Source organism: Saccopteryx leptura, chromosome 4 (genome assembly GCF_036850995.1).
Source record: "Saccopteryx leptura isolate mSacLep1 chromosome 4, mSacLep1_pri_phased_curated, whole genome shotgun sequence".
Lineage (NCBI taxonomy): Eukaryota > Metazoa > Chordata > Mammalia > Chiroptera > Emballonuridae > Saccopteryx > Saccopteryx leptura.
This window is the reverse complement of record NC_089506.1, coordinates 54,609,130-54,619,287: the sequence shown is the minus strand read 5'-3', so window position 1 is coordinate 54,619,287 and position 10,158 is coordinate 54,609,130.

Below are 10,158 nucleotides of genomic sequence, written 5' to 3'. Positions count from 1 at the left end.
CCATTTTGAATTCATTTTTGTGCATGGGGAGAAACTGTAATCAAGTTTCATTCTTTTGCATGTGGCTTTCCAATTTTCCCAGCCCCATATATTGAAGAGGCTTTCTTTTCTCCATTGTGTGTTATTGTCTTCTTTGTCGAAGATGATTTATCCATATATATGTGGTTTTATTTCTGGACTTTCAATTCTCTCCCAATTGTCTGTATGTCTGTTTTCCTACCAAAAAACTATGTTGTTTTGATTATTATGGCTCTATAGTATAATTTGAAGTCAGGTAGTATGATGCCTCCAGATTCATTCTTTTTCCTCAGAATTGCTTTGGTTATTCAGGTTTTTTGTGGTTCCGTACAACCTGGTATTTTTATTCTATTTCTTAAAAAATGACATTGGAATTTTGATGGGGGTTGCATTAAATTTGTATATTGCTTTGGGTAATATGGCCATTTTAACTTTTTTTATTCTTCTACTCCATGAACCTGGAATAACTTTTCACTTTATTGTGTCTTTTTCAATATTTTTCAACAATGTTTTGTATTTCTCAATATATAGGTCCTTCACATCCTTCTTTAACTTTATTCCTAGTTACTTTATTTTCTTTGTTGCAATTATAAAAGAAATTTTTTTTGAGTAAATTTTCTGAAGTTTTATTATTGGCATATATAAAAGCAATAGGCTATTGTATATTGATTTTGTATCCTGATACTGTACTTTACTGTATTGGTTTATTGTTTCTAATAGGTTTGTGTGTGTGTGTGTGTGTGTTTGTGTGTGTGTGGAGTCTTTGAGGTTATCTATATACAAGATCATGTCATCTGCAAAAAGTGATACCTTAAAAAAAAGTGATACCTTTACTTTTTTCCTGATATGAATGTCTTTTATTTCTTTCTCTTGCCTGATTGCTCTGGTGAAAACTTCCATAACTATGTTGAATAAGAGTGGAAAGCATGGGCAGCATTGTCTCATTCCTGATTTTAGAGGAAAAGTCTTTATTTTTTCACCATTTAGTATGAGATTATCTGATGGTTTATCATATATGTCCTTTATTATGTTGAGGTATTTTCCTTCTAACCCTTCTAATCTAATACTGAATGTTTTAAACATAAAGGGATGTTTTATCTTATTGGATGCCTTTTCTGCATCTATTGATAGGATCATATGATTTTTGTTCTTTTTTTTGTTGATGTGGTGTATTACATTGATCGATTTCTGTATGTTGAACCATCCATTTGCTCCTGGAATAAATCCCACTTGATCATAATGTATTAATTTTTTATTGTGCTGTTGTATTTGATTTGCTAGTATTTTGTTTAGGATTTTTGCATTGGTATTTATTAGAGTTATTGGTCTATAGTTTCCTTTCTTTGTGTTGTCCTTGCCAGGTATTCATATGAGGGTTATGTTAGCCTCATAAAATGTGTTGGGGAGTATTGCTTCCTCTTCTATTTTTTGGAAAACTTTGAAAAGAATAGGTACCAAGTCTTCTTTGAATATTTGGTAGAATTCACTAGCAAGCCCTCTGGTCCTGGACTTTTGTTTTTGGGGAAGTTCTTGATAGTTGTTTCTATTTCCTCCATGCTTATAGGTATAGTTAAGTTTTCCATTTATTCATGGCTCAGTCAAGAATGATTATATAGTTCTAGGAATTTATCCATTTCCTCTAGGTTATTAAATTTGGTGGCATATAATCTTTCATAATATTCTACTTGATCTTTTGTATATCTGTGATATCTGTGGTAATTTCTCCTCTTTCATTTCAGATTTTGTTTATATGAATCCTTCCTCTTTGTTCCTTACTTAGTGAGTCTAGCCAGTGGTTTGTCAATTTTATTGATATTTTTAAAGTACCAGCTCTTTGTTATATTTTTCTGTAGTTTCTTTGTTCTCTATTTCATTTAGTTCTGCTCTCATTTTTACTATTTCCTTTCTTCTGCTGATTTTGGGTTGCCTTTGTTCTTCTTTTTATAGTTTCTTAAGGTGTGATGTTAGGTTATTTACTTGTTATCTCTCTTGTTTCTTGATATAAGCCTGTAATAATATAAACTTCTCTCTTACCACTGCTTTCATTGCATCTCAGAAATTTTGATATATTATGTTGTCATTTTTGTTTGTCTGTATATATCTTTTGATCTCTGCTTATATTTCTTCTTTGACTCAGTCATTTTTTAGAAGTATGTTGTCTAATTTCTACATTTCTGTAGGTTTCTTTACTTCTTTTTTACAGTTGAATTCTAATTTCAAAGACTTATGATCAGAAAATATGCTTGGTATAATTTCAGTCTTTCTGAATTTGTTGATGTTAGTTTTGTGGCCCAACATATAGTCTATCCTTGAGAATGTTCGATGCACACTGGAGAAGAATGTATAATCTGACCTTTTGGGATGAAATGTGCTATAAATGTCTATTATGTTTATTTGGTTCAGAGTGTCAGTTAAGGCTGATATTTCTTTATAGATTTTTTGTTTAGATGATTGTTTCAGAGCTGTCAATGGTGTCTTGAGATCTCCAAGTATAATTGTGTATTTGTTTGTTTTTATTTTTAGATCAGTAGGAGATGTCTTATGTATTTTGTTGCTCCCTGGTTCGGTGCTTATATATTAAGAAGTGTTATATCTTCTTGATACAATGTCTCCTTTATCATTAGGGTACATCTATCTTTGTCTTTGGTTACCTTTGTTTTCTTGAAGTCAACATTATCAGATATGAATATGGTTACGCCTATTTTTTTTTAATATTATTTGCTTGGAGAATCATTTTACAACCTTTCATTTTGAATCTACTTTTGTCCTTGCTGCTCAGATGTGTCTCTGGAAGGCAGCATATGATTGTATTTTGCTTTTTGATCCAATCTGCTACTCTGTGCCTCTTTACTGGTGAGTTCAGTCCATTTACATTTAGGGTAATTATTGACACTTGAGGATTTCCTATAGCCATCTTATGTTTTGTTTTCTGGTATTTCTGTGCCTTGTTTGGTTTTTCTCTTTTTTGTTTCTGTCTGGTGTATTTTTTTCATGATATTCCATTTTTTTCTCTGTTTCTTATTTTTTAAGCTATGTGTTTCAGTAAGTGACCTTTTTGTGGGTGGTTATTATTGGATTAAGAAAAATATGTTCATATGTACAAGAGTTCTTTCTCATATGTATGCTTGTGTGTTCCATCCTTCTTTGCTACTGCAGATCTTTATCCTCTCCCTTTTTGTGTTATTGTTGTCATAAATTACCCTTGCTTTTATTGTGACTTTGTTGGAACTTTTACTTGTAGTTTCATTTGTTTTGTTTTTTGTATCTAGTCAAATAACCCCCTTGAGTATTTCCTGAAGTGGGAGTTTTCTGGTGATAAATTTTCTTAGCTTCTATATGTCTCTAAAAGTTTTTATTTATCCCTCAGATTTGAAGGATAACTTTGATGGGTATAGTATTCTTTGCTGATAATTTCTCTCTTTCAGTACTTTGAATGTTTGGGTCCAATCTCTTCTGGCTTGTAGAGTTTTTTCTGAGATGTCTGATAATAACCTAATGGGCTTTCCTTTATATGTTATGCTCTTCTTTTCCCTAGCTGCCTTGAAGATTCTTTCTTTGTCATTGATTTTTGACAGTTTTATTACAATATGCCTCTGAGTAGGTCTCTTTGGTTTGTGGTAACTCAGTGTTCTGTTTGCTTCTTAGAGTCAAGGCTCTAACTCTTTCATAGGTTTGGAAATTTTTCATCAATTATTTGTTTGAATAAGCTCTTCACTCCCCTTTCTCTCTCTTCTTCTGATATACCCATTACCCTTATATTGCTCTTTCTGAGGAAATCAGACCATTCTTGTAGAGATTTCTCAGTATTTATTTTAACTCATGAGTCTCTCTCCTCTTCTCTCTGTAACATCTCTAGTTGCCTTTCTTTGATGTCACTGATTCTTTCCTCTATCTGGCTTGTTCTATTAACTAAATTTGTTCCCTAGTCTTCTATTTGCATATTGAGTTCTTCATCTCTGTTTTTAAATATTCTGTCTCTTTGGTGAGGTATTCATTTTGTTCATTAATTTGTTTTCTGAGCTCATTAAGTTGCCAATGATGTCTTCTCACATCTCATTGAGTATTTTCAGAACTTCAAGTTTGAATTCTCTATCACTTAACTCCAAAGCTTCCATGTTATTAAGATTTTTCTGAAAATTTTTTGTTCTCTTTCTGAAATAGGTCTCTGTCTTATTAGCAATGGTTTTTGCTTTCTTCTTCCATGGTGACATTTGAGAGTGGTATTGTTAAGAACCCTAACAAAAAAGCAACTTAATTTTTTTTTAATTTTAATAAATACTATAAAAATTATAAAATTTAAGAAATTGTGACAAGTGAATAAGAAAAATGTAAAACAAAGCAAACAAAAAATGTAAAAAACAAAACACTCACAAAACAAATAAGAATAAAAATATGAACAATTTAAAAATAAAATTCAGAAATGAGAAAGCAAAAGAGAATAAGAAGAAAAAAGGAAAGAAGAGGAAAGAAGATAAAATAAAGTAAATTTTGGTTTTGAGATGTTTCTTCCAGTAAGTGTTACTGTATTACAACCTTTAGCTCTGTGATATTGTTGGGCTGTCCGCTGAGATGTTGCTGTCGCAATGATGTAAGCAGGGCCACAGTGGCATTGATGGGTTGGGCTTCTTTGAGGGCTTTATGGTTTCAGCTTTATTTCATCTTTACTGCTTCAGATTACCTGCTTTATAGCTCTAGCAATGGCAATCTCAGGCTTCCAGGTGCTCCCTCCCATATCTCAACAGCTCTGGGGACCAGACATAGAGCACCTGTGTTCTTCAGGGGAGAGTTTGGCTTTAGAGAGCTAGTTGTGGGGTTTATTTCTACCACTCCCTATACCACGAGGTGAAGGAGGCTGGATAAGAGAGGCTGAGGGCTGCACTTCAGTTTTCTCTGTCTCTGCTGAGTGTGGGCTTCAAGCAGACCTCAGGAACACTGGCTATGACCCCCATGCTCTGGCCACTTTGGTTTATCCCCCCTCTTCTCCTCTGTCTCACCACTGTTCCCAGAAGAAGGAGACCTGGTCACTCTGAGTTTATCCCTTCACACCCCTCAGACAAAATCCAGAGAGCCCAAGCTTCCCTCTTCCCTGTAGTCCAGCAGAAAAAATAAATAAAACTGTGTTTTATTTTCCATCCCCCTTTTCACCCCATCCCACCTTTAGTCCATTCAGTGAGTGGATCTTTCAGGCACGCCTAAAATCCTAGCAAGGGTTCCTCTGCTGCATTATAGTTGTTCAATTTGTGAAATTTCAAGGGGAGAGATCAGCAGTATCTCTCATGCCACCATGTCTCTCAAATATAATTCTAATTCTACTTCTAATTCTAGTAAATAGCCAAAGACCTAAAACATTGAAGTTGAAAGCTCAACAACAAACATACATTTTCAAAAAGTAAAAAAAAAAAAAATCTAAGAATTTAATTATACTTCACCATTTCCAGATAATCTCTGATGTTATTTCAGGAACTTTATTATCTTGTTCTTTCCCTTTGCTATTAAACCCACAGTTAACCATTTATATTTCATTGAGATTAAATCTACCCACACTTGGTTTCCATCTTTGTCCCACATATATTAAATTTGTGAAATTTATCACTAGTATTAATCTTTCCTCTTTTGTTTCATTTTTCAGTCACTTTCCTAAAATACTAAGGCGTAAACATAAAATTAAATACCCAAATAAGTACACAAACACTGTAGAGGGAAAAAAAGACCTAACAACTGTGTTGAAACTGAGCAGTGCCTGGCAGGCAGCAACCTGTGCAGCACAGCTCACAATCTTCATTGGTTTAAAATATATGCAAATTCAATGTGCAATTTGTAAGGCAATCAATCTAAGAATATCAATGCAGAATTTTTGGAAAAATGTATTCTACCACCATCACATATGTGAAAAAACATCAGATAAAATATACAAAGTCATAAAAATACCTCTGGAAGGTTAAAATTATAAACTGAAAACTTAAAGGTGTGTAGGCATATATTAAGTAGGGAGGCATGTGGCTAAGCAGGGGAGAGTCTCTTCATTTCTTTTATTTATTGATTGACTGATTTCAGAGAGAGAGAGAAACATTTATTTGTTGTTCCACCTAGTTGTGCATTCATTAGTTGATTTTTGTATGTAACCTAATGGGGGATGTAAACCACAACCTTGGCATACCAGAATGACACTCTCACCAACTGAGCTACCTGACCAGAGCTGAATCTCTTCATTTCTATTGCTTGTTCTGTAAGGCAATAACTCAAGCTTGAGACTGAGAAACATGGAGAGTTAGTCAACCCATTTCCTCCCGATTATCCAATTCCTTATTTTTTCTCTCTCACTTCAAAACCAAACCAAAGGATGAAAGCTAAGGAAAGGGCAAGATCCAAGGTAATTCTACAGTAAATCCAATCTGAGCCCACCATTAAAATTCTTAATCTCTTAGAAAGAACTGGAAACTGGGAACATTTTCTCTGGCTTCACTAGCACAGAAAAAATGAAATTGGTAATGAAGCAGAAGCACCATGTCAATTGCTTAAAGTTCACTCACATTTAACATTTCACACACCATTTGCATTCCCGTTCTCTCTCCACCAAATGAAAAAGGCAGTAGTGCCCTTTGGGACCTAACAGAATGGTTGGCTCTCCTTGAAATGCCTCTCCCTGTCATTCCCTCACTTCCGTTTTTCTTACTCAGTGGTGAGAAGTCTCCATGTCAACTAAAACCATCTGTGGCTCACTGACACTCTGACCCCACACGAGCATCAAGAAATCTCAGTTTCTTTCATTATGAATAAAGGAGCACTGAACCCACAGCGGAAGCCTGCTCGATTTTTTAGATGTCTCTGCATACTCTGCAGAGCCTACTTTTGGTTTTCTGAGCTGCAATTGCTTGTTGTAATCAACAAGATAAAACCTACAGCATTGGTTTTACACACCAGGCACTTCTAAAGAGATTTAACAGATAATATTAACATTTACTAAGCAATGTCTTTGTTCCAAGCTGCTGAAGGCTGAATTATGTGCCTCCATTATAAATTTTGTCATCCTTTCAAAATTTACATGTTCTAATCCCAATCCTCAGTACCTCAGAATGTAAGAATATTTAGAGATTGGACATTTAAATGAGGTGATTAAGTTAAAATGAGGCTGTTAGTGTGGGCCTTAATTCAATCTGTCTGGTGCCCTTATGAGAAGAAATTCAGACACATAGGAAGAAACCAGGGTGTGAGTGCACAAAGGACAGGCCATGAAAAAAGGCAGCAAAGGGGAGTTATCTTCAAGTCAAGGAGAGATGCCTCAGAGGAAACCAATCCTGCCCGCATCTTGATTTTAATCTTCTAGCCCTCAAAGTTGTGCAAAAATAAATTTCTGCTATTGAAGCCACCCAGTTTAATACACAGGTATTGTTATAAAAAGGTTATGTATATAATTCAATTCATTCTTACAACAACCTATGTGTATTTGGATTAGGAAAGTGTTCCTAACAATTTTTTGCAGATGATGAAACTAAAGACCAGAGCAGGTAAAAAATGAAAGTTAATTAGAGGGTCATCTGGACATGCTTATGTTGTGAGTTTGATCCCCAGTTGGGACACATATTAGAATCAACCAATGATGTATGAATAAATGGAGCAACAAAATCGATGTTTCTCTCTATATATCTGTCTCTCTCCTTTCTTCTCTCTCTAAAAATCAATCAATAGGTGACATGTGAGTGAGCTGTAATTTAAATGCTTGCCTCTGCCTGCACAGCCCACATATTAAACCACTACACCCCACTGTCCTTTGTCCTTCACAATGCAAAGGAGCCCTTACTTATGCACCCATGTTTCTCTTGCAATCATTAAGGGACAAGGAAAATTTTCTTTTTATTCAATTAAAGGCATGGATTATGGTATTTGGAAATTAATAAATAAACCAGCTCTTCTGCTTCCTTATTTTATTTTTTAAATCCCTGAAAATGAGTTTATCATTTAGGATTCTTCATATTGTAAGATAAACCCCAACTCAAACTGACCTAAAAATTTTATTTTATTTTTTTTATTTTTTGTATTTTTCTGAAGCTGGAAATGGGGAGGCAGTCAGACAGACTCCTGCATACGCCCGACCGGGATCCACCTGGTACGCCCACCAGGGGGCGATGCTCTGTTGCAACCAGAGCCATTCTAGCGCCTGAGGCAGAGGCCACAGAGCCATCCTCAGTGCCCGGGCCAACTTTGCTCCATTGGAGCCTTGGCTGTGGGAGGGGAAGAGAGAAACAGAGAGGAAGGAAAGGGGGAGGGGTGGAGAAGCAGATGGGCGCTTCTCCTGTGTGCCCTGGCCGGGAATCGAACCCGGGACTCCTGCACGCCAGGCCTACGCTCTATCACTGAGCCAACCAGCCAGGGCTCTAAAATTTTTTTAAAGGTGGGATACCCTCAGTTGTTTTGAATTCTTCCTTAAAGAGGCAAAATGGCTGCCATGATTCCAGACCTCATGCCTTTCTTTCTTTCTTTCTTTTTTTTTTTTTTTTTTTTTTTGTGTGTGTATTTTTCCAAAATTAGAAGCAGGAAGGCAGTCAGACAGACTCCCGCATGCACCTGACTGGGATCCACCCGGCATGCCCACCAGGGAGCAACACCCCATCTGGAGTGTTGTCCCATTGTGGCAGAGCCATTCTAGCGCCTGAGGGCCAACTTTGCTCCAATGGAGCCTTGGCTGTGAGAGGGGAAGAGAGAGACAGAGAGGAAGGAGAGGGGGAGGGGTGGAGAAGCAGATGGGCACTTCTCCTGTGTGCCCTGACCGGGAATTGAACCTAGGACCTCCAATGCTGGGCCAACACTCTACCACTGAGCCAACCGGCCAGGGCCAGACCTCATGTCTTTACACCATATTCCTCAGGGATGAGAACACATCTTTAGGCTTTCTGTCCTAGAATTCTAAGTAAACATCCCTTTCCAATGTTTTAGCCTTTCGTTTCACATTCATGGCTAAAAGACTGGAGCCAGTGGTATTAAATAGGGTAATTAGTTTAAGACAGTTAGGTTTCCACACAAATCACAGTTCTGAAGGTCTCATGATGGAGATGGGGGAGACTTCTCCAAGTCTTGTTAGAGGTAACCATGGGCTGAGATGAGGGAGGCAATAATAAATTGTTATTTAATGAGTATAGAATGTCTGTTTGAGATAATTAAAAAGTTCTGGAAGTAAATGGTGGCAATGGTGTACAACATTGTGAATATAGATAATACCACTAAATTGCACACTTAAAATGACAAATTTTATGTTATAAATCTTGCCACAAAAAATTAATTTTAAAAGTGAAATTTAAAGAAAATGTTCTGAACACTTTTCACTTTCATACCAGCTGAGGCTAGTGTTTTACCCTCAAAGTGCCCCTTTGCCATTAAAAATAACCCTTGGGAGTCCTTCTTAATTCCTGAACCAGTTCCAGGACCAGCGGGCATGAAAAGAAACCTGCCAGATGTCAGGAGAAGAAATATGTTCAGATTGTATTGGACACTGACTTGTGACCCGACTCAGAAAAGATCGTGCTACTCATGGGAGCCCAGCACCCTTATCTGAGACTGCCGGAGATTTCACACAGAAAGATAATTAAGGTTAAAACACTTATTGGTGGCTTGAATAGAAAAAAAATAATCATAGGGGCTTTTTAACTAATATTTTCTAGTGGCATTTTTAATGTACAGAAAGGAAGGAAACAAGTTCTAGTGGGGGAAAGACAGGAACGGGAACTGAGCCGTGGAATCTGTTTTCTCCTGTCTCTGTCTAGTTACCTTAGCAAGAGATCTCAGCAAAATCTTCCAGGGAGCACAGCGTTCTTCCCTCCTGAGAGCTACGACAAAGGCCAGCAGACTGTTCGGTGATAAAAGTCACTAAGTCACATCATCTCTCCAGTGAGAGGAAAACCAGGTCCAAGGCAGCCATCTAGCTGCAAGGTGAGTTTCCACTGACTTGACATTTTAATAACTGTTGTTTTAAAACATCGAATTTGAGTCCGTGAAGTCCAGTGTCAACTTCAGAATGATTTTATTACTCTGGCTTTTGTGCAGCTAAGGTGAAAAATGTAGGCTGTGACAGACTGAAGCAGAAAAGGAACAAATTTGCATGTTACTGGGTTGGAAGAGCACTTTGATCGTCGGAGAGGCCCGATGATG